Here is a 25,407-nt window from a genome sequence, read left to right as displayed (position 1 = left end):
AAATATAAATATATACATAACTTGCACATAATATTATATAGCAACACTAATCAACTACTAGTAATTCAAAATACACAGATCTACAAACATACAAGTTTCATCATCACTGTATCCATTATATCATCACAGTATCCATTACAAGTGCCCTGGTGAATTTATTGGCTACACCAGCTCAAGAGGCATACAAATATACCCAGGAAATATAAAAATGTTTACAGAAAACATTTAAATGTATATTAAGGGTTTTAACCCTCTATATAAAGGGTATTAACCCTTTACAGGATTAAAATCCTCTTGATAACATTCAAAAATATTTTTCGATATTTTTGCAAATCATAATGATATTTAAGTGTTGACAAAATATTTTGCAAAAATGTCTGCCAAATTAAGTTTTTAGGTGTTTTAGGGGGAAAATGTATATCTTCAATATGAAAGGTCAACATTTTCATATGATAGACAGCTTTTTATCCCAGCTACATACACTTTAAGTACATATCATTAGATATAGAGTTTACTTTAAGCACTGTTAAATATCAAAAATATCAATTTGCAATAATTCACCATAAACTTTGTTATTATATCGCAAATTTCAACAAATCAAAATTATTTGATATCAGAAGGACATTCCTCGTATTCATAATGCAATTTGGTGTGTCTGATATACTCCCAGGCCCCATGTGTAAAGGTGGATGACTGAACCCTTAAAATGATACTGCAAAATATTTTCCCACTAACATTCTTACAAAATATTTTGTACGCTATATTAGAATGTTTTACTTCTTACGTTTTCAAAAATATTTTCTTAATGTTATCAAAATATTTTAAACCCCTTATATAAAGGGACATTTTGTTTTTGTGTTTGCTGGGAAACATTGTTTGTGTTTTCTGGTTACAAACATATCATCACTATATCAATTACCAAGTGCCCCTCGGTGACTCATCCCTTATTGGCTATTCTATCCGATGGACTCTTCCACTTTCAAATAGAGGCAAGTAGCATCCGTCCTCAACTCATCCCGTCCGTACTCAAATTTCTCGTTTAAGTGATAACCTAATCTACAAGATCATATTCAGACCATTACTAGACATGGCAATCAATATTGCTCACGGGCAAAAAAATATGTTCCAGATAAAATATGATATTAACGGTGTCCTGAGAGGTCATATTTGCAATTATATTGAAAATAGCCCTGCCAGGTGTATTGAAGGACTCTCTTAAGACATGCAAGTGATTCACACTATGGACCATTATAGCCTCATCCCGATGGCATAGTTCAATAACCTCAATTAAACAATCAAAGTGCAAAATTTAACCTATAGTTGTAGAGTATGAGTTTTAATACCCAAATTTTCAAAGGTCATTCAATGAATGTATAAATGTATTGGGGAAAGAACTGTGCCCCTGATAGATGAGCATGTTGTGGATCCTACAGTCAAGTTTTGTCGAAATGTACGCTATTCCAGTTGAAATCCATACACCCCCTATGGAAGACATGACTTTAATCTCCCACACAGGGTGTGTAGATTTCAAATGGAGTCACCCATTTAGGTAAACCCATTTGAAATTCACACTCCCTGTGTGGGAAATTAGGGTCATGTCTTCTACAGGGGGTGTATGGATAACAAAAGAAATAGCCTGATTGTGAGTTGCTTTAGGTCTAGTCTGCCTTATATGAACCAAGTATCTAACTGATGTTAAGAGTTTCATACATAAGCTCTTGAGGCGACATGAAGAGTACTTAAACAATCTACTTTTTTCAACGGTTTAGCAAATAAAAATCTCAATATTTACCGAGTGCGGTCGGTATAATAAGATAAGTATTATAGCTTATATTGTACCTTTATCAAAATTGTAAATTGTTTTATGTAAATAGGTTATTTTTAAACATGTATCCAACAAATTAAATGACAGGAGATAAAATGGGCTATTCCATTTAAAATCCACACTACCCCTGTGGAAGATTTTGGAAATATCTTCCACAGGAGGAGTATGAATTTCAAATGGAATGAATACATTTGCAGCTCCATTTTTAATTCACCCTCCCTCTGTGGAAGATTCAGGTTGATTCTTTCTCCGAGGGTGTATGAAATATAAATGGAGCTGGCTAATGTGTTCATTCCATTTGAAATTCAAACTCCCTCTGTGGAAGATATATCAAAAATCTTCCACAGGGGGAATGTGGATTTTATATGGAATAGCCCAAAATGTTAAGCTTAGAACCATTTCTTTGCTAGTTGGATACTTAATAATGAGCCAACTGACCCTTTTGAGTTCAATGGGCAAAGGCAAAAAAATTATGTGATCAATTATAGACCCTCTTTTTCTAGGGGGCCATGCAAATCTGGATTATCGTCTGATGGCCCACTGATGATGATGATGATGATGATGATGATGATGATGATGCATGTATATATTTGGCCATTCCGTATGCAATTATATGTAAACAATGTAAACAAATCCGGGAAACAAATAAGCCCCCACCCAAAATGACTTGGTTAAGTGCCCTGGAATGGATAGGGTAACTACTTTTTTTGACCATGCATCCATGATTTAAGCCCAGAACCCTTGGTTTTCTATAAACCAAATGAGTTTTGAGTTAAAGGGACTTTCAGAAAAGGTTGATAAAAAATTCCTGGGAGGCATCATTTTGGTCCTGTGTCACCGTGATAATTGCAATTTTTCAATTGTACATTCTTTAAGCTCAAAATTAGGGTGACATTTTATGTTTTAATGTCAATTTTATACTATTTTTGCCCAAAATAAAGGTAAAATTGTGTGTTTGCCAGGCCAAATTTTGATCTTACACTATTTGGCAGGGATAGGTTGAAATTTCCTTTTGGGGACTAGCAACAGAGCCCAAAAGTAGAGTGCTAATAGGCCCCTTTTTCAGCATTGCTGTCACCCAAAGCCATATTTTGATAAAGCCATGCTCGGCCAAAAGCCACTTCTGTCGGCAAGTACCCGCTAGTCCGAAGGACCGCTAGTCCGAAGGTTCGCTAGTCCGAAGGTTCGCTAGTCCGAACACGTATTTCAATGGAGGACGTGACGGTCGCTAGTCCGAATTTGCAAAAAGGTTCGCTAGTCCGAAAAAAAGGTTTGCTAGTCCGAAGGTTCGATAGTTCGAAGGTTCGCTAGTCCGAATTTATTGATAGGTTCGCTAGTCCGAATTGTTAATCAGGTTCGCTAATCCGAATCAAAAAAAGGTGCTCTAGTCCGAATTTTAAATAAGGTCCGCTAGTCCGAATTTTATATAAGGTACGCTAGTCCGAATGATAAATAAGGCCCGCTAGTCCGAATTCTAAATAAGGTCCGCTAGTCCGAATTTTCTTTAAAGAACCTGATCAGCGCCACCATACACCGGTCTCAAAATGTATTGGAGGTGTTTGATCAAATATAGCGTGTACACAGGTTCACAACATTGTTCATGTTTTGCATTGTTTCTTTAAAAGTAATGATGGCAAGTACAGTATACATTTTCAGAAAGGAAAGAATGCAAGTAACCCAATAAGTTTCCAAATCGATGAAAACTGAATATTAATGTTCTAAAGACACAAAAAGTATACATGGTATAGATGCTGTTTTTCTAAAGTATTTGAATATTTATTCCTTTTAAAAATTACTGATGTAGGTTTTGCAGAATGAATTAAATTGCAATCAAATATAGGCCTACACCATCGCCTCAATGGTAATGGAAATAATTCAAAACAACAACGAGAGCTAGGCCTATTATGAATGTCTAAAATACAAACTTTTCTATTTATTTTATTTCTTTTTATATCCTTTTTCTTTTCTCTCTTTCTTTCTTTCTTTCTTTCTTTCTTTCTTTTTTATTTTTCTTCTTTTTTTTCTTTCTTTCTTTCTTTCTTGAATTCGGACTAGCGGACCTTATTTAAAATTCGGACTAGCGAGCCTTATTTATAATTCGGACTAGCGAAACCTGAATCAAATTCCAATTAGCGGACATGATTTTAAATTCGGACTAGCGAACCTTATATATAATTTGGACTAGCGAGCCTTATTTCAAATTCGGACTAGCGAACCTTGTTAAAAATTCGGACTAGCGGACCTTATTTAGAATTCGGAATAGAGAACCTTCGGACTAGCGGACCTTCGGACTAGCGAACCTTCGGACTAGCGAACCTTCGGACTGGCGGGCCTTCGGACTAGCGGGCTGTAACCCTTCTGTCACCCAAAGGCCAATTTTTTTCCAACTCAAATGGCAACTTCTATTTGCTGAGCACTACAATATTCAAAATGTAAATTTTATATATATACAAAACATTATTATGTCACTTTTATATTCTAGAACTTTTATTATAAATTGATATTATTATCTTAGAAATTTATCTCAATTTTCCAAAACAAAAACAGCAACAAAAGCTGAAAATTCACCTTAAAACAAAGACAACCACCCTGGTGGAAATAATCTTGTTTACATCTAGCCCGGGTCAGTGGCATAATCTTGAAATTCATCACGAAGATGTGGAAGAAGTCATCGGTTTTAACCGCAGATGGAATATGTCAGATACTGATCAAGTATGATCTGATGAGCCAAAATAGCATCATATCCAAGCCACAGGTCATTGACCCCTATTTGAAAATCATTGCTCAAAATTTGACCTTAAGTTGTGGAGTATGAGTTTTTGTACCCAACATCTCCAAAGGTCATTCTATGAGTGTGCAAGCATATTGGGGTTACGGAACTGTGTACTGATAGATGAGGATATTTGAGTTCCTTGTGAATGAATAGCTCTTAAGCCTTACCCAAGCTAGCTGAGAGTATCCTTTACAGTAAATAATTGAAAATGCCCTGTCTCAACAAAATCTTTACAAGTGCATGAAGTGTATTTGAATAAAGTATAGATGAAAAAAAAGAGGTAATCATGTGCGACTGCTAACCGATGGAGCTCCTCCAGTCGGCAAACGAGATATTTACAAGATGTGTTCTTTTCCGTCCTTCATTACTTATTCCCAGTGCTTGTCATAGCACGACATGAACAAATAGATTGGTCATTTCCCTACAGTCCTGACACATTAGCATCCCGAGCTCCCCGGTCGCCCTGATCGTTATTCACCGACAGTATTTCGGGAGGATATTATTCGGCGGCAGCAGGTGATCATGGGATTTCATGATTGACAGGTATGGGCCTCGCACTGGGCCTGACCTGCGCAGACTTTTAATTGCAAACGAGCTCGGCAGGACACCGACTCGTAGTCAGCATGGGTATCATGATATAAAATAATGGTACCAACCACCGCATCTAATCGGTTACATTATATGCAGATTGGGCAGCACTGCCAGTAGTGTCTATGTCTTAGCTGGATATATGAACCCACTCCAGTTATGTGTAGCGAAAGTGGCACCGGCGGCCATGTTAAACCCGCTATGTTTCCATGACGATATTTGACACTACATAAACACAGTTGCTAGGAACTAATAAAACCAGCAACTCTACCATACTGTGCTAGTGGCATGGTTTTCAAACTTAGAACAAAAATTGGGTAAACATGGCTCGCTTGACATTCAGTTGTATATGTATGCGCATGCATATCCCCATGTATGTGACCAGAGTCATTGTTTTTTTTTCTTAGCATTTTTCCCTCCTCCCATTTTAGGGTGATGCACAACTGCTATGCCAATGTCTTCTAGCTATAGCAGTGCTCATCTTATGGAGCAAGCAAGTTAGATTCTGTCTACCATCCCTCTAGGGATATTGCTAATGTTGGTTGTTGGGCTTAGCTTTAATAAAGCTATGCCCCCGAGGCTCACGGAAGAGCTACGGTGTGAACTGAATAAGTGAAGTATATGCGAGTCGCTATTGGAATGCCAATGAGCTGACAGCGAATAGCTCGAGAACAACCCCTTCTGCTTCTAAAATGACGAAAAACATGAAGATGTCGCGGCGTCGGTCGGTACTATACTAGTATTGTGAAGATTCTCAAAATGAACTAGCCCGAGAACCCCGCCACTATATACATCTGTATCCTGAACATTCTTTAATAGACAAGCTAACCTGCGAATGACTCCATGCCTGTATGACCGACACTAGCAAGACGTATGATTCTCGGACCGACCACGGCTATTGCGATCCAAATCAGTGAAGCTAAAAACCTTTGGATTTATGTCCCAGGGCATTTTTGATCCAACTCAGGCATGCTAACAAAAGCAACTGGCGGGCTTCCTATGTTTATGAGCCAGCGTCTTGTTGAAAGCATGGAGAAAATAAAGATGCATATCACCAGGCAAGTGATAGATGGATGTATCTGAATCAAATCATTAATAGCTGCCTTGTGTGAACTATATAACTCTAATAGCACAAAATTAATCATCCTGAGAGTACACACAAATCCACTTTGAAATAGCTGCCTTTTGTATGTGATTTGAATCAAAAACTTCATAAATACAATTACTTAGTATATTATTTTATGTAGTGACTCTTTGAAATGACCCCTGAAACACTTTGTTCAAGAGCCACCCCCCCCCCCCCCTCCGGACCCATAAGCTATTAAAACACTTGAAACTTTTTGGATTCTTTAGCACATGACTTTGTAATTGAAACTTTGCTTCCAGCAGCCATTTTGGTTTCTTTTTAAAATCACAGCATTTTTGTGTCAAACAATGCAATTCCAGTTGTATATTCTTATCTGATGCAGGAGTTTTATGTGATGTGACTAAACACAATGATTTGGATAAAAAAAAAAAAAAAATATTATTCCAAATACAACTTCAAAATAGTTTGCAGTTTCTATTGTTCACTATTTGTTTGAAGAAAAAAAGCCTAAATGTTCATATCTTGGAAACAAAAGATTCAAATTCGGCAATAGTTTCAGCTAATAAATGAAGCCTTTACAATGTGTTATTCAGTAATGTAAACAAGTCAAAGTGGAATAATGATGACATTAGTGGAGGTGTAGATCATTTCATTTCATTTCAATTTTATTTATACACGCAAAAGCCCAGATCAGCCCTTGAGCTGGTCTTCCCTGGGGCCGTGTTGCTATATAAATTTACATGTTACATTACATCATTAATCAAGGATATTAAAAGTAAATGGAAATACAAAACAAGTATAAAAACTATATATGACAAAGTGATGTAAATTAAGCATACAAAGCAAGTACAATTGACAAAGTAATAACCAAAAGCAAACATTTAATTAGGCAAAGTTCAATTCATAATTACAGTAAAGCAATCTCCTGAACGCAGCAGGTCTATCACACAACTGTGCTTCAGCTGAGAGATCGTTCCATAGATGAGCACCCCTGTATGAAAGACTGCGTTTCTTAAAGTTATTTGAAGGAAAAGGAACATCAACATTATTTGGATTACGCCTGAGATTATAATTATATTCCTTTTTTTTTTTTTTTTTGCAAATATTATCAGGAAGTATGTTGTTTGTAACCCTGAACATGAACTCTGCCAAATGGATGTTTCTTATTTCAGCAAGTGTCAACCAGCTGAGTTGGCAGGCTTTATCCCTGCTCCCCCCCCCCCCATAATATGAAATTTGAATTATTTAAACTTTTTAGACAAAACTTTTTTAATTCCCCCCCAATAAGACCCTGTTGCCACCACTTATTGACATCCGACCCATTTTGTTGAATAAGTATAATGTAACATATCAATGCCACTATTAGCATGATTAGTAGAACACCACACCACACAGAGCAGCATTTTTATTACTTCACCCATATGCCCATTTTGTCAGTCCTAAGATGCGTATCTCTGGGAAAAGTGGTATTTATAAATTGCCCAGAATACTTAATCCATTGCCTGGCTTGGATGGATGACAATGCTGGTGGCAAAATTAAACAGACTTAATGAGCAATCTTTTGCGCTATATCACTATAATTTACATTTGTCTTTTGATCACTGCCATCAGACGATATATGACCCCTGTATAATTTAATAACTCTTGTCTTATCTGTGGAGATGATTTCTGTACAGATTTGAGTCAGTTTTAATATAATCCGTAGATTTAATTGCCACTTATCTGCTGCTACATATCATTGTTCATGCTCAAATAGTTTTAGTTAGGCCATTTGAATTTCTGATTTATGGTAAAAATGCTTCAATGCAGTGGCAACAATGTGTAAACTACCGTTAACAAGTTGATGTCATAATGGTTTCACCTTTTCCGGCAGCATTTTTCGATAATTAATTGGGCGGGTAATTAGAATTTTTTTCAATAAATGAAATCTACATGACTTCAGCTTTATATCCGCAGTAAATTTACAAAATATTCCAGAAGTTTGACATATTTGCGCTGAGTGGTTGGTTTCTTTCTTATTAGGTTTATAAATGAAGTAAAGTTTCAAAATTTTGACTAATTTATGACATCAATGAAGTAAAGTTTCAAAATTTGGACTAATTTATGACATCAATGATTTTTTAAAGTCAATCACAAACGATACTTAAATTTAACCAAGAACAAGAAAGCTTTCTCTGATCATGCCATTCAATACATAAGTGGTCCCATTTTTTGGAATTCTCCAGATAAAATCTGTTAAACATTTCTATAATTAAGTCAAAGAAAAAGTTTACTGTCACAAAAATTGAAAGCACTCTGAGAAGAAGACCGTAAGCCATATATTTGACACGGAGAGAACAAGCCAATCTGCAGTCAATTCATAAAGTTGCTAATAAAAATTGAGCCAAACACTTTTTCACAACATTGAAAACATATCTCTTTCTTAATCTGTAAAAAAATACATAGAAAAATCAATTTTAAATGTCTATTTTCCAAACCTTTAAATAGGCACCTTACCAAAGAATGACACATTCCATTAATCTATAACCCGAACCCTAAGCTAACCTTCTTTCACATTCGACATAGCAAACCTTATATTACATATTCGACATAGCGAAGCTTATTTGACATAGCCATCCTTCGCCATACAAACCTGTGACATCGCAGGCAGGCTCCCCGACTTTTTATGCTCACATCAAAATAAGGGACAAACAAATAAACATAGCAAATCTCATGTGATATACATTATTTGTATTTGATACTGCTTTAGACTTATAATACAGACAGTCCATATTGGGCTATTCCATCTAAAATCCACACTACCCCTGTGGAAGATTTTGGAAATACCTTCTACAGGGGGAGTATAAATTTCAAATGGAATGAACATATTAGTCAGCTCCATTTGAAACTCACCCTCCCTCTGTAGAAGATTCAGGTTGAATCTTTCTCAGAGGGTGTATGAAATTCATATGGAGCTGCCTAATGTGTTTATTTCATTTGAAAATCATACTCCCCTGTGAGAGATATTTCCAAAATCTTCCACAGAGGGAGTGTGGATTTTATATGGAATAGCCCATTACTGGCTTTAGTCAATATTGACTCCTGGAATACAAAGTAAAATGAAATGTAAATATTATATTTGATGATCAATATTGTACATAGGTTGTTTTGGTTGAAATTGGCTAAAAGTAGGCCTCTGCAGAATCGGTCATTTGAGCCAGATGGGAAGGACGATAAATTAAAGCCATATTATAACATTTGCTGAGGAGAACGCCCTCAAAAAAAATTCAGGTTTTTGCACAATTGTAATGTACTTTAGTAAACAAAGATTCTCTGCAAAACAAAAATCAAGACTTCTGGTGCTGTAGTTTTGTCAAAATGCGAGATTTTGAATAAAGCGCCGGAATCCGCGTTTTATTATTACGATGGAAATATTAGTCGAACGCGTATTCGATGTCAACACAGTACTACGTACACGGCGTATGGGACACACACACACATGCCAGAGGATCGCGTACCATATTACAACCACCGGAGTAACATGCATTGGCGCTAGTAGTAAATTCCAATTTTCTTTGCTTTACCTCACTTGTTCGGCTCAAAATTAAAAGGGACATATCTGACAGTAAATGCTAACATTTTATTGAAAATGAATACTAATCTATTTTTAAAGAAATGTTATAATATGGCTTTAAAGAGACAATTGGTGATTTGCTTGGCCAAAACGATCACCAAAAGATTGATTTTGCGAATTTGTGAACATTTATGAATGTCCTTGTCTATTTCCTATGATCAATGAATTTTATGATTTTACGGCAAAAAAACTATAAAAAAGGGAAATAAAAAAAAATGAATTTGCGATGTCAGCTGAAATGGAGGGGCTAAAAAACGAACTTGTGAGGGCGCTTTGAGACAACAATTTTTTGGCCTAATCATGGTAATACATGTATTATGCTGGTTTCTATTTGAATTTGACAGGGAATCAGTGAAGAATCGTAACTACATTGAAGATCAGTGAATTTGGCACTCAATAATGCTCTTTGAGCCACACACTATCTTAGCCAAATCAATTTAAGGGGGTACTACACCCCTGTGGTAAATTTGCTACTATTTTTGTATTTTTCTCAAAAAATAATAACACACTGGTAACAAAAGTTATGTATATTATTGGGGCAAAGAATCCAATTACTACACTGAAATTTCAGTGATTCAAGACAAGCGGTTCGTTATTTATGATAAGAAATGAGGTACATCCTATCGGTACCTTATTTCTTATCATAAATAACGAACCGCTTGACTTGGGTCACTGAAATTCTAGTGTAGTAATTGGATTCCTTGCCCCAATAATATACATAAATTTTGTTACCACTGTGTTATTAGTTTTTGAGAAATATGCAAAAATAGACACACATTTATCGAGGGGTGTAGTACCCCCTTAACTGAAGTGGTGGAGCATTTCCTACAAGTTAAGGACTGTTAATTATTTCTACCAGGGAGGGGGGGGGGGCAGGAGCAAACAGAAAGTCACTACCGAAAACAAAATAACCCCCATTCTGTGATGATAACAACCATATGACCCCCCCCCCCATCTGACCTACATAAAAATCATCTGACCCTCCCCTTTTTTTGCCTGACAAAAATCATCTGACCCCCCTATGTAATCTTCCGGCTCCCTCCGGTAGAAATAATGAACAGTCCCTTAGTCACTTTCAAGTAGTTTGAATCAGATGCTATCTACATGTCACCAACATCAAACTCAAGTTTGACATATAAACGAATGATTACACATAAGCGCCCTCGCATATAACCCTCTTTCGCTTCAACATACAATCCCATAATATCCTCCAGTCGAGTCAAGATTAGGTAATACATTTTCATTTCCATACACCGATGTTTTCATCCCAAACAAACATAATAACCTTCATCTTACAACATCCAAGCATCCACCCTGATATAAACCCCTATCAACAACACAACAAACACACAAGCGCATAGAAATCCACACGTAAAAGCAATATAGTCATCTTTCTTTATCTTTTTTTTAAAACCACGCATCAGTCGTCGAGCTGTTATTGAATAAAACATCCCAGAGCGCAAAACCCTCTTTTCAACAGACCATCATTTATGGGGGAATGTGAGTTCATATAAGCGCTCTCAATGTGGGTGTGGTTTAGATCTGGTTTTATTTAGCCTAACAGCTCTGAATCATGCAATTACCATTCTGTCATGTCTGTGGAGCCCAACATTTACATTATTTTGTGACGCAAAAGGAACACTTTTAGCCCAAAAAAGTCCACTTTTAGAGGGCAAGCCCACTTTTTTTTTTTTGCATGTAAGCTAATTTATTTTGAAAAAAGGTCCACACTTTGGAAATTATGCATCCCTTTCCAGTGGCAGCACCAGGAATTCTTTCAGGGGGATGGGGGCAAAGTGAATTTCAGGGGGTGCAAAATCAACAAATTTTGCGCAAAATTGCAGCAAAAAGTCACACAAATTTTGGGTTTTTACTGGGGGAAATAGTTTTGACAGGGAAATATATGACACAGAAAGCATGCACCCCTGCTGTGGCTCAGAGTGAGCCACTACCCGGACGGGGAGGCCATCCAGGTCGGAAAGGGAGGCAGCCTCAGCCGCGGTGGGGGGGGGTGCATGCTCTCTGGGTCATGTATACGACCCACTGCTTAAATCAACATCACTTCCGGGTGACGAGGGTGCGTCATTGGCAACCAGGTTTCGCGGGAGGGGCGGTGGACCAGTTCATCTGTGATCAAGCCATCAGCCAAGATCGCGAAAGCTCAGTTCCGTGAGTAATATTCATTGGATTTGGCTAATATATTTAACCAGTTCAAAATATAATCTGTTTAAAACGTTTTAAAAACATTTTTTGTTTGCTGGTAACATGTAATTTCATTGTTATACCAAACCTATAGGCCTTATTCATTAGACAAATTGAGCTGGAACAAAATGCCTGGAAAGCGATTTACCCTGGAGTAACACACTGAGAGCCTTTATTGCCACTCTCATAAATTTCATTACAAATATCAAATCTAACCAGCCATCAATTCAATCTCTGTTTTCCATCTCCTTTAAGGCAGGTCAGAGCAGAGTATAACCCAAAGGTGTTTGCATATAGGACACAAATAAAGCTGACACCCAAGAGGAACGGTATGGGTTCTGTGAAGTTGCATCTTTTGAACAAATTAGCTATTTTCAAGATTATTAAGATTGAGTCAGAAATACTTGAAAACTGACCATGTATAACCCTCTGCATATTCTACCATAAATCCTGAAAAAAAAACACCATTGTGCATCTCAATTTTTAATACACCAACAGGAAATAAACAGTTTTTTTATAACATCAAAATGTAAGAAACATTTCAAACAAGCATCAAGGAGTTTGTCAGAAGGCCAAATATAGAAAAAAAATGGTTTATCTCAAAGCTGATGAGAAGTTCAAAATTTAACATGGTTTATGCATTTTTATAGGCTTATAAATTACTGATTTAAAGTCCAATTCTGAACACAAACAATGCTGCTTTTAGTAATATTATATGTAAATAAACTGATTTTTAACCATTAGCATGGTTAGTCATTGAAATTTGTGGACAATTATGATACTTCATACACTTAAGGGGGTACTACACCCCTGGCCAATTTTGTGCCTATTTTTGCCTTTTTCTCACAAATTATAGTGCATTGGTGACAAGTAAGATATGTATAATTATTATAGGGGCAAGGACTACAACTACTGCACTGCAAATTCAGCAACTCAAGGCAAGTAGTTATTGATTTATTGATCAAATATTGGTTTTCCCTCATTTTTGACTGTAACTCCACAACTGTTGTCTGTGTTAAAATAAAATTTCCAGTGCAGTAGTTGTAGTACTTGCCCCTAAAATATACATATCTTACTTGTCACCAATGCGCTATAATTTTGAGAAAAATGCAAAAATAGGCACAAAATTGGGCAGGGGTGTAGTACCCCCTTAAAGAAATAACAATAAAGAAGAAGCTGTAATGAAATTGCTGAGGCTTGTTTTTTAAAAAATGCACGAATCAATTTCACGACAAACTATTTTTCTAATATGGCCTAACCTTAAAACCTCTTTCTGTAGTTCCTGAGGATGTTTCTTTGTCACTTTGAGATCGTTTTCATTTCACAAATTATCATGTGTATCACATTACGCTATCAATGATCATGTATCAGTACTAAATAATGGCATGCCCTTAGCGCTTAATACTCCATCCATCTAGTCTCCTCCACGGCTTGTTTGATTCTATCATCGCTCACCACACAAACTAGAGAGCAAACGGAACCAAACTGGCTGCAGAGGAGACTATGCAATCAAGATTTCTGATTTTTTTTCTGTTACAGTAACACAGATTCTTAATTTGCATATATTTCAATTGCACGAAAAGTTTAAGAGCTCTTTCAGCATGCTCATGAAGTGTCTTTAGCAGGGTCGTTTATAGGCCTTTTTATGACAAGAAGCTTGAATTAACATGTCATTTCAAAAGTACACAGCATAAAATTTTGGGTCATTTACAGAATTGAAGTACAAGTATCAATTGTTTTAAACCTATAATCAAATTGAGTACATTTGTTCAAAATATTTCTCAGAATTTCATGCTTTTACTTTAAAAAAGACGCTAAAAAACCTTGAATGTGCGGGGGGCGCTTTGAGGCATAACATTTTTTTTCAGCCATGCTGACAACGTTCGAAGTAAGCCAACCTTTTCAAGGGTTATATCGCTCATTCTACAAAATCCGGTGCCAATAGCCTTTTTTCCATTCTTTGGTCCACAAAAACTTTGTCGAGCATTTAGGGCATCAAATATGTTGTTTTTCTGGTAGAACTCAACGAGATCTACACGGACATATATAGTTTTCCATAGCTTTCTTCAGCCTGATTAACCCTTGCAAAGGCTCAAAAATCGCTAAAAATGCGTTTCCACAGCTCAAGTGTCACATCTAAACCTGAATATTTTCTTTGAATAAATGCGATTTCATATCTGATTTGTTGTTTTTTAATTAGATAACGCACCATCATATTGTTTATCAACATTATTTTTTAGTGATTAAAATGTCTTTGTGTAATTCTAAAATAAATTGCACTTTCCACCAAAACGCTGTGAGCTATGTTACCCTTTTTTTAACACACGTTATTGGAAAGAAGTAAAACAGAGGTATCAATGTAATTTGCGGTTTTTGAAAGGAAACACTCATAGGTTTTTAAAAATCACAGTAAAAATCGTGATGCTGTAGCATTTTGGCATAGAAATGTTGTAAACATTGAAATTTCGACCGACCATGTTAAGATTGGTGAGCTACGTTACCAGGATTCTATAGTATGCACTTGTATTACATGTACTTCCTAATAATATGTGAAAGCTACCAGTGGTCGAACCCCATTTATATTAGAATTAACCGACATAATGTTCTAACGTTCACAAATCACATTAAAAACATTAAAAACCAGTGAACTACGTTACTGTGAGCTACGTTACACACTCATTTAAGCATCTTCAAAACTTCTATGAAATGGTTAAATCTGTTTTACATTTCACTCAAGTGATCTTTAATTTGCTTTTTATGACCTTGGATTGAGTAAAACCAGCCCATTTTATAGTCGGTAACGTAGCTCACATTACATTGAGTTTTAGTGTTAAAAAACATCATGACTTCCTGAAAGAAAAAATATGCAAGTGGTGTTGGCAATTTTTTACATCTGAAAGTAGTGATACATTTACTTTTAAAAAACACAAAAAGCAGGTCTTTTTGAACAACTTTTATTTTTTCTATTTTTTTAGTGGATTGGCACCGGATTTTGTAGAATGAGCGATATGGGCCCTTATGTTTTAAATCTACAAGCCCTTATCAATTTCACATTCCCAAACATTATGTAAAATGATAATGTTATAATGGGCCACTTATGGTGACATTTCTTGTACAATGCCATAATGATTCACCTAATGACGCTTATGGGCTCCCTTGACATAACTGGAATTTTAGGCACAAACTAAAAGTGCTTTGGTGTTAAAATCCCACCAGCAAATAAGGTCACAAACCCTGAAGGGATGGGGTATGAACGTTTGGACAGTATTTATTGTGGGACATGAGAGCACATCAGACATGTCGAATTGCATTCTGAATGCGAAGAATGTCCTTCTGATATCAAATTATTTAGATTTTTTGAAATTTGCGATATAATACAAATTTTATGACAAATTATTAAAATTTGATATTTTTAATATTTAACAGTCCTTGAAGTAAACTTTATAAATCTAATGATATGTACTGAAAGTGTATGTAGCTGGGAGGAAAAGCCGACAATCAATTGAAAATTTTGACCTTTCATATTATTGATATACATTTTTTTCCCAAAAAAGACCTAATTTGGTGTTTTTGGGAAAAAATTCCATATCTTCAATACAAGAGGTCATTATTTTCAATTGATCATCGGCTTTTCTTCCCAGCTGCATACACTTTCAGTACATATCATTAGATTGATAAAGTTTACTTAAATATCATTTTTTAATCATTTGCCATAAAATGTGTATTATATCGCAAATTTCAAAAAATCTAAATTTTTTGATATCAGAAGGACATTTTTCGTATTCAGAATGCAATTCGATATGCCTGATGTGCTCTCATGTCCCACAAAAATACTGTCGAAACGCTCATTCCAGATCCCTTATCATTCTTGTTGGGATTTTCAGAGGAGAAGGCTCCCTATGGAAAGTGAAATTTGACCGTAAGGCATAAGGGGCCTATAATGCATCAATAGGCGAATCTTAACGGTATGATGCCATAAAAAAAGTCACAAAATCTTGTCAACAAATATAAATTTAATATTTCATAGAATTGCAACCTTTGTCCAAACGGTGAAGGCGCCATTGAAACTGAACATTCAGCTTCTTTTTAAATATTAATTTCTTTTATGCAAAGAAATTGAACACTTTTTTTCAGTCATATCTTAAAACTAATCTTGGTGACATTTAGCTTGTGCATACCTTGATCACATAACATGATGTTATGACTTTTGCTAACGAAAACATGCAGTTTATTGACTCGGTGGCAAGCAAAGACAAAACAATTCATACGGTTGTTCTCTTAAGTCAATATTTTCTCTGAAAATTCATATTTTATCTGTCTATAGATGCTTTGATAGGATCACATAGCATGTTTGAATAATAATTATGATTTGTATGCATGTATTGGGCTGTTACAGTTAATATCCATACACCCACAATAGAAGACATGACCTTAATCTTCCACACAGGGAGTGTAGATTTCAAATGAAATCATCCATTTAGGTAGCCCCATTTGAAATTCACATTCCCTGTGCAGAAGATTATGGCCATGCATGTCTTCCACAGGGGGTGTATGGATTTCAACTCGAATAGCCCATTTCTGAAATCAAGTATTTGTGAAATGTTTTAGCGGAATAATATTAGTGTACAGTTAACCATCTCCACGCTGGTGGCGTCGGCAGACGACAAGTTTCAAATTTTCTTCAAAAATTTAAGAATTGTAAATTTTTATGACCATATTTGGAATCAGCATTAAAAATGCATTCAAATGAGTACAAACAAGCCTAGTATTGGTTCAGTGGTTCTTATAGCTCTTGATATTTTGAGAAAATAATTCCAAACTTGGACTTCTTACATTGAAGTCTATGGCTAGCACACAGCACAATAAAATGTAAATTTGCACAGAATATAAATTTTTACGCTGAACACAACTCTCTGTGAAAATAAAAATGTGTGAATGTCCTTTTATGTATATAGGTTAAAATTGCAAATTTAAAAAGAAGCAAAAAGTGGTTCAAAATAGACAAAGCGCGAACAAATGCAAACTCGAAAAATTACCACTTTTAGTTTACAGTAGTTTTGAGTATGGTATTTGTGAAATGTTTAAGTGATATTAGTGTATGATTATGACAACCTGCAGACAAAAATATTTTAATTCTTTTGTTGCTATCATAAATAGTAAGTCCAGATGAACAGATTTAATATTCATTTTATTATGTTTATCTACCTAGATGACTGAGAATATTTACAAATTTAATTCTTTTGGTCATTTTAAATATTTTAAGAAATGTTTTTGTATAATAATATTGTGCATGATACTCGTATACATACAACCAGAGATAACAATTTTGTTTGACATATTTTGCCCACTTATCTGTTCGAATCAAGTACTTGCCAAAGCATAAAAGTGTAAATTAAACAGTTCAACTCACAAAAATTTACGCAACAAAATAAATAATGTTTTACAGTAGTTTTGTGAAGTTATAATTGTGTACATTACACAAATGTTGTTTTGATATAATTTGTTTACTCTGGCTTTTCATTTTCATCCTAATATTTTCTTATTTAATATTTACCATTTAATCAGTTCAATCTTTCCAAATATGTAGACAGACAGACAGAAAGACAGACACGGGCACACCCCACACATGCGGATCTCAGACTTTGCTATATACTAACTAATATAATGTACATACACACCCCCACACTATATAACAACTGTTTACATGACAGATCTATATCCATCCTGCCATGTATTAAAAACACCTCGCTCTAAGTAAACACCCCATCATACACACTGCAACAAACACTATTTTATCATCCAATTTATTTTCCTTTCCTCCGTTTTTTTCCCTTCTTAGCAAATAAAGCCTCTATGACGACCTCAAACGACAAGCCATGTAAAATGGCCTATCCAGGCTATGATAAAAAGCTAGCCTCTTCTGCACTGTTTGCTCTGGGTAAACCTTGCATATTGTACAGGTGAATACACAATGATGGCGGGGTAGGAGCGAGAGAGTCATAATATAATAAGCTCTCAAAATGCACCGTTGTTAAGGAGCATATTTTCTTGCAATATATGCACAGACAAGATTTCCGTAACCATCATCTGGCGTTGTATTCAGAGTCTGATAGAGCAAGGCAGAGTATCGTATGACATTAAGAACACTCGGAGAGCTTACCGAGCAAAAAGGCATAAATTCTCACGATTGGCTTTGACGATTGTGTAGCGAATTATGTTAATTCTGGGTTTCTTTGACACCCTCCCCTGAGGGTTATGACATTCAGGCTTTGAAGGCGATTTAGGTTCCATATCAGTTTAGGAGCTCAACGGTGTCTGTTACGAAATAACAAGATCGACTGGATAGACTATTGGCAGCTTTCTTTTTTCAATTCCCGTACCTCATGTAATTTGATAACGGTGCTGTGTTTCAACAGAAGGAGAAATTATGATGAATTTTGCTTGCTACGCTATATTGTTTCCTGGGTATATTGTGTTATTCTCTTGTACTCGCAATATCAGATTTAATTCTACGTTTGTGCTGCGTCACAGAGTTGGAAATATGATAATAAAACAAATAATGAAATTATAGCTTATAAAATTGTTGAATTATTTGGCAAGCAGCTCTCGACTGAACTGATATTGATATAATGCATATTATCAAATTCAATAACTAAATACTTCGAATAACTAGTATGAAATTTCTTGTGAACTTAATACAGGTATGAGATTACATGCCTATTGCTATTTAATTAGTTTTGCAATTTAAATTAATAAATAACCACTATTAAATACCAACTCATTTATTTTTGTAATCCTATTTCTAAAGTTAATATCGACAGTAACTTTTAAATAGATTCAATTTAAGATTGATTAACTGTAGTTGCACAAACTCAAATATACTTCAATTAACAACATACAACTAAATAAAAGCAATTTATTACTGCCTGCCTGCCTGCATGCATCTCAATATTGAATCTCTCTGTATAAAAAAACGCCCATCTCATGACACTTCAATTATGCGCATCAAGATCACTCCAAACATCCTCCTCACTTTTCTCGTTCCCAAATCAGAAATTTCTGGTGCGTATATGTAAATATTTGTTTCAGTGTATACGCCACACCTCTTGTCTGTTGCACTAACACGTTGGAGAGCCTATTCTATGGCTCCCTGTGTTTGCATAGTATATGGTTTCACTGCTGTAGACGCGGATACTGAATATTTCATGCCAGATGATGCAGCGTGTAAGAATGGAGTAGGGAGGGGTAGAGAGAGTGAAAGGTGAGATGAAGAGAGATGAGACAGGAGGGGAGAGAGATGGAGAGGAAGAGAGAGAGGAGAGTAAACAGAGAGATATGGAGCTAAGAGAGGAACAAGAGAGGAGAGAGGATAAGGAGAATGAGAGAGAAAAGAGGATCAGAGGAGGGAGAGAGAGAGGTGAGAGGGACAGGGATAAAAAGAGGATCAGTGGAAAAGAGAGAGGGAGATGGGGAAAGAAAGGGACGGCGAGGAGGGAGGGAGGGGGGAGGAGAGAGATTGAGATGAGAAATGGGCGAGGGAGAGATTAGATTGGAGGGAAGGAAAGGGAAGGACAAAGAGGGGGAGAATGAGGACACAGAAGGAACAAGAGGGAGGCAGAGTGAAAAAGAAGTGAAGGGAAGGAGGGAAGGAGGGAGGGAGGGAGGGAGGGGGGGAGGAGGGAGGGAGGGAGGGAGGGAGGGAGGAGGGAGGGAGGGAGGGAGGGAGGAGAGATTGAGATGAGAAATGGGCGAGGAAGAGAGATTAGAGTGCAGGGAAGGAAAGAGAAGGACAAGACGGGGAGAGTGAGGACACAGACGGAACAAGAGGGAGGCAGAGTGAAAAAGAGGTGGAGGGAAGGAGGGAGGGAGGGAGGGAGGGAGGAAGGGGGGAGGGAGGGAGGGAGGAAGGGGGGAGGGAGGGAGGGGGAGGGAGGGAGGGGGGGAGGGAGGGAGGGGTGGAGGGAGGGAGGGAGGGGAGGGGGAGGGAGGGAGGGGAGGGAGGAAGTGAGATAAGAGACTGAGAGAGAAATGAGATGAGAGAGAGGAGGAGAGAGGAGACAGGGCAAGAGGAAGGCAAAGTGAGAGGGAGAGAGAGAGGAGGATAGAGGAAGCAAGCCAGTGAGATAAGGGACTGAGAGAGAGAAATGATATGATAAAAAGAGATAGAGAGGGAGCACATTAAAATGATATAGACTGCGCTAAAGTGTGAGATGCCATGAATATTAGTGAGTGCAATAACATGCTCGACACTAACGCTTCAATTCGTTGTCGCGCCGCCGACTAAATTTGTCAGTATATGCATGGCTGCTTTTTCCTGCCGACTCGCTGCTCATGCAACGATCGACGGAGAGAAAGAAGATGAAACAAATTGATACATATTACACATAGCTGGATGGTTAGCTGAGCAATTTTCAAATATCAAAAAGAACATTAACCTATATCCGTATTACTGCAGCGTGAGTAATGTTATCTAATGGCTAAATGCTCCTCTCTCGCTCGCTAGCTGCTGGCTCATGTTTTTGCTGCTGTCATGTCATTTATCATTCAATGTGTATATACATGTGGAATATATTTTGTATATGTGTATGGCGAGGGCTACTAGGCCATGCCACCCAATCAGTAGTATAACTATCATTATTAGAGCCTGCTCATGTCACGTGGAAATATGTGAACTCGAGATGAAGTTGATATTAACACATTTGATTGGGGCCATGCAGGCACATCAATTTGTTCCTTCCAAGGGACCAAAAGCCCAGTAAGGTGATGCAATTAAAAAAAAAACCTGTTCTACGGACGGATGGACCTTTCAAGTAGCGCCGGTTGGTCAGGTTTTTTTTTTTTTTTTTCAGGAGGCTAAAATTACCCTCAAATTTCACCAAAATCTGAAAAAAAACCCCACAAAAAAAGGAGATTTTTAGCAAACATATGTTCTAAAAACGTTCAAAGTTAATCAAAAAGTTTTGTCCATTGTATAATTGAGAAATTTGTCCCAGTTGAAGGAAAAATAGAGTTTTAAAAAGGTTGATTAATAACCAGTGGCATAGCCCCCCCCCCCCCCCTTCAGGTAACCCCATTTGAAATTCTGGGTGAAATCTACACTCCCTGTGTGAGAGATTAAGGTCATGTCTTCCATAGGGAGTGTATGGATTTCAACTGGAATAGCCTATTACATTCAGTGCTAATACTCAAGCCAATAGCCTGAGAAAACTGTGTGTTATATCATTGAAAACAGCCATTATTAACAGCAGTTATCTATTTCGGTAACGCTGATGGGTTAGCACCTAGATTAACTTCCTGCTTAAAGCTTTGTAAATCCTGATTTGAAGCTATGTGTGCTAGCACGGCATTCCAAATGCCAGAAGAGTATGGGAGAAGTTGAACATTTCACCAATCTTATTACAACTGTGTAAAACTCAGAAATTTGAAATAATAAAAAAAACACTGAAAACCCGTCTCCAGTGGATCAGATGACCAGATCAGTCATACCTGATGGAGTCCTCTGATGTGAAAGATGAAATATTGTAGTGAGTAAAAATTCACTTGGTTTTGTCATGCAAAATATCTGTTTGTTTATTTAACCAAAAAACCTGATGAACTTATTCAACGAAATTAGAGTTATTTCAATCTTTTATCATGAACAACAAACTAATTAATTCTGTTTCTATATGAGGTATCAAATAAATTAAACACACAGGTATTGTAATAATGATCAATTCACTTTCGCTTTAAAGGCGAATAATAATTACCAAGTCACTTTCAAATATGCATATTTAACAATTTCAAAATAATAATAAACTTACTACTAATTTTAAGGACGATCTACCAAAATATATTACACAATCATTTCTGTCATTGCCAAAACATTTCGGGAAAGTGCGGAATAATAAAGTCATTATGTATTACATAATTTTCTCCATCTGTGTATGGTAATTTAATTGAGTGTTTTTACGACCTATTCAAAAAATATCACATCATAATTATGTTAGCCCTATCTATGCAAGCAAATATCACAGTCACAAATTTTCTATTAATTTTTTCAAAATTTTCAAAATCCCACATTTCATGTCAAAATTTGAAATCTTCGTGCAAAATACATTCAAATGTGTACAAATAAGCCTTGTTTTGGTTCAGTGGAGTTAAGAGGTAATGCATTGAAATATCTTCAAACTATTGAAATATGTTGGCTTTTAACGGTAAACCTACTGGAAATCACACATATCACTAGGATCCACAACATGCTCATCTATCAGGGGCACAGTTCTTTAACCCCAATACATTTGTACGTTCATTGAATGACTTTTGAAAATTTGAGTACACAAACTCAACTTGAGGTTAAATTATGCACTATGATTGTTTGATTGAGATAATTGAGCTATGCCATTGGGATGAGGCTGTTGTGGTCCATAGTGTATACATACCAAGCAGACATCCTTTAGATCGATTACACTTGCTGATATTGTTACACTAAAAAAACAGGTAATTGTTGTCGTTCAAATAATCGCTTGCACGAGTCGGATTTCACTTGGTGTTATCACTGAAGTGATTTGTCATCTGGGGAATGTATTAATTAATATAGATATGGGACGGGTAGGATTAGGGTGGATATGATGATAATGATGATGATGAACAACATATCATAAATTTGTTTTGTAGCGTTATAGACTGAGATATATAAAACGTTATCTTACTTTAATGCTCTCGTGCTAGCCATGTGCTTCAATGGAATAAGTTCAAGTTTTGAAAATTTTCTCAAAATATCAAGAGCTATCTTAAGAACTACTGAATCAATACTAGGCTTGTTTGTACTCATTTTAATGCATTTTTCATGCTGATTCCAAATATGGTCATGAAAATTTACATTTCTGAAATGTTTGAATTTTGAATTTTTTAAAAACTTGTCGTCTGCAGTCGACACCCGCGTGAAGAGAGTTAAATATGAGAATAATTTGAAATTAAATTCAGCATTACCTGTTTATTTCGCTTACTGGGGGTGCATTCGAGGAACTTCCTTGTCGTCAGCTGATTTTGTTAGCTCTGATGTTTTCTTGGAAAAGGCTAGAGCCCAATCTGATCTTATGATGTCACACTAAGTGATGATCATGTTGCAGAAGTCAAAAATTTTCTGCCCCTGGTGCCGCTGGGTTTGATCAGGGTGTCCCACACAGGTTTTAGTTCCAATCCTGTGTCTTGGTTCAAAGAAGGTTCGTGTTTCTTGATCTGGATGGCTTCCAGGACCCTCCTGGGAAAGCCTTTGGTTTCTTTCTCTAGTACTTTAACATTGTCCCAGTCTATATGATATCATATCATATAACGAGGAAGTTCTTCGAAAGCACTCCTGGTAAGATAAATAAATATAGTGTTAAAGTTTTATTTTAAATTGTTCTCATTTTTATTACTATTTAATATGTTTACCAATATGATGTTCAAAGTAATATTCAAAAGTAAAGTAAGTTTATGATATTAACTAAATAATTTGTAACTGCTGAACAATATTTTTCCTCTAAAAATTTCAACTCATTTTCAAATTATCAAATTTAGTACCTTTACAAAACTATATGGTTAAGCCGGAGAAATAAAGTGAAACTATTTTCTTAAATTAAATATGAGAAAGGTTTTTAACACAAGTCAACACATACATAAATGACAGCCAGTGAAAAAATTTCATTGACCATCCAGGATTTGAACCTGGGACCTTCGGGTCACCGGACCGATGCTCTACCAACTGAGCTAATGATCACTGCTCTTCTCCATCTGACTCATTAGCTCAGTTGGTAGAGCATTGGTCCGTGATCCGAGGTCCCAGGTTCAAATCCTGGATGGTCAGTGACATTTTTTCCGTGGCTGTCATTTATGTATGCGCTGACTTGTGTTAAAAACCTTCTCATATTTATTTTACCACATAGTTTAACTTTATTTCTACGTCTCGAATATAATTTGGAATGATTTCCAAACCTCTTTCTTAAAGCTTCTTGGATGAGAAGATGATAGAGGGCGGGTATTGAACTGAAGGCCTATAGATAATAACATCACTGCTCTTCTCCATCTGACTCATTAGCTCAGTTGGTAGAGCATCGGGCCCGGTGATCCGAAGGTCCCAGGTTCAAATCCTGGATGGTCAGTGAAATTTTTCACTGGCTGTCATTTATGTATGTGTTGACTTGTGTTAAAACCTTTCTCATATATGGTTATGGTTTGTTATTCAGAAAAAACTTGAAGTGTTTGCAATGTTTTTACATATGATATTAACCAAAACATGCCTTTCCATCACAACAATTTTAGAAACAAAGTAAGGGAGCAAATAAGAAAAATATTTGAAAATCTCAACAAAAACAATCGGCGAGGGCAGGGACGATATTCATGTTATTTATTTTACTTGGCCTGATCTTTCAGTGGCTATTTTTGAAGCATATATTTCAACCTGAGTTTATTTTTTAAACTTTTATGGCAATCATTACACGACAAGCAACCTATAGCTCTTCCTGACTATACACAGTACTATCCCTTCCACTAATTCATTACAAATGACACTTTGCTTTGTTAAAACCTTTTCTCGTCTCGGGCGCTTCTGCACATGTTCCCATCTATCAAACTGGGCTATTAGCAAAACTTCACGCCCAAGTGACGTTGTCGTCAGAGCAGCAGCGGCAGCAATCCCTCCTAAAAACACTTCCCTTGTAAGTCCCAATCAGTAGTCGGATTCAAATTATATTGTGACATTTAGCATACACATTCCTTGCTTTGCTCTGCCAATGACAAAGTATAACCCATTCAGTACGGAGGGTGCGCACAATTTTATCAAAATTTCAAAAAATTTCACAAATTCTTTTTGTTATTACCATATTTGGTATTAACATTAAAAATGCATTTTAATGAGTACCAACATGCCTAGTATTGGTTCAGTACTTGTGGAGATATTCTTGATAAATTTTTTTTAATTTCCCAAATTTTCATCAGATTTTAAATCTGCTTGGCAGCATACAATGTCACAGCACCTGATCACTGTGCCGGATTACCGCGTAATTGAAGTCCCTATGAAACATGCCGAGGTTTTTTTCGGTATTGATCAACCCTCGCATGTCTGGGCCGACTGACAGAGATAGCGATGGGGATATTATGGGATGTCTTGGCACGACTTGCAAGTTGTCGTACGATGCTGCGGTTTGGATATCGAATACGAGGGCCTCATGAGCGTAGTTTGTCTTATTTCACGGCAGACTGAATTGCGTTCCCTATGTACTTTTACACCTGCCGGACTCTTAAACTTCTTCTTTACTTTAAAAAAAATGGAAATGAAGAAACGTATCTAGCGTAACGGACCG

The sequence above is a fragment of the Amphiura filiformis genome, chromosome 15 (assembly GCF_039555335.1).
Source record: "Amphiura filiformis chromosome 15, Afil_fr2py, whole genome shotgun sequence".
Lineage (NCBI taxonomy): Eukaryota > Metazoa > Echinodermata > Ophiuroidea > Amphilepidida > Amphiuridae > Amphiura > Amphiura filiformis.
The sequence above is the reverse complement of the archived record's forward strand: the minus strand, read 5'-3'. Positions refer to the sequence as shown.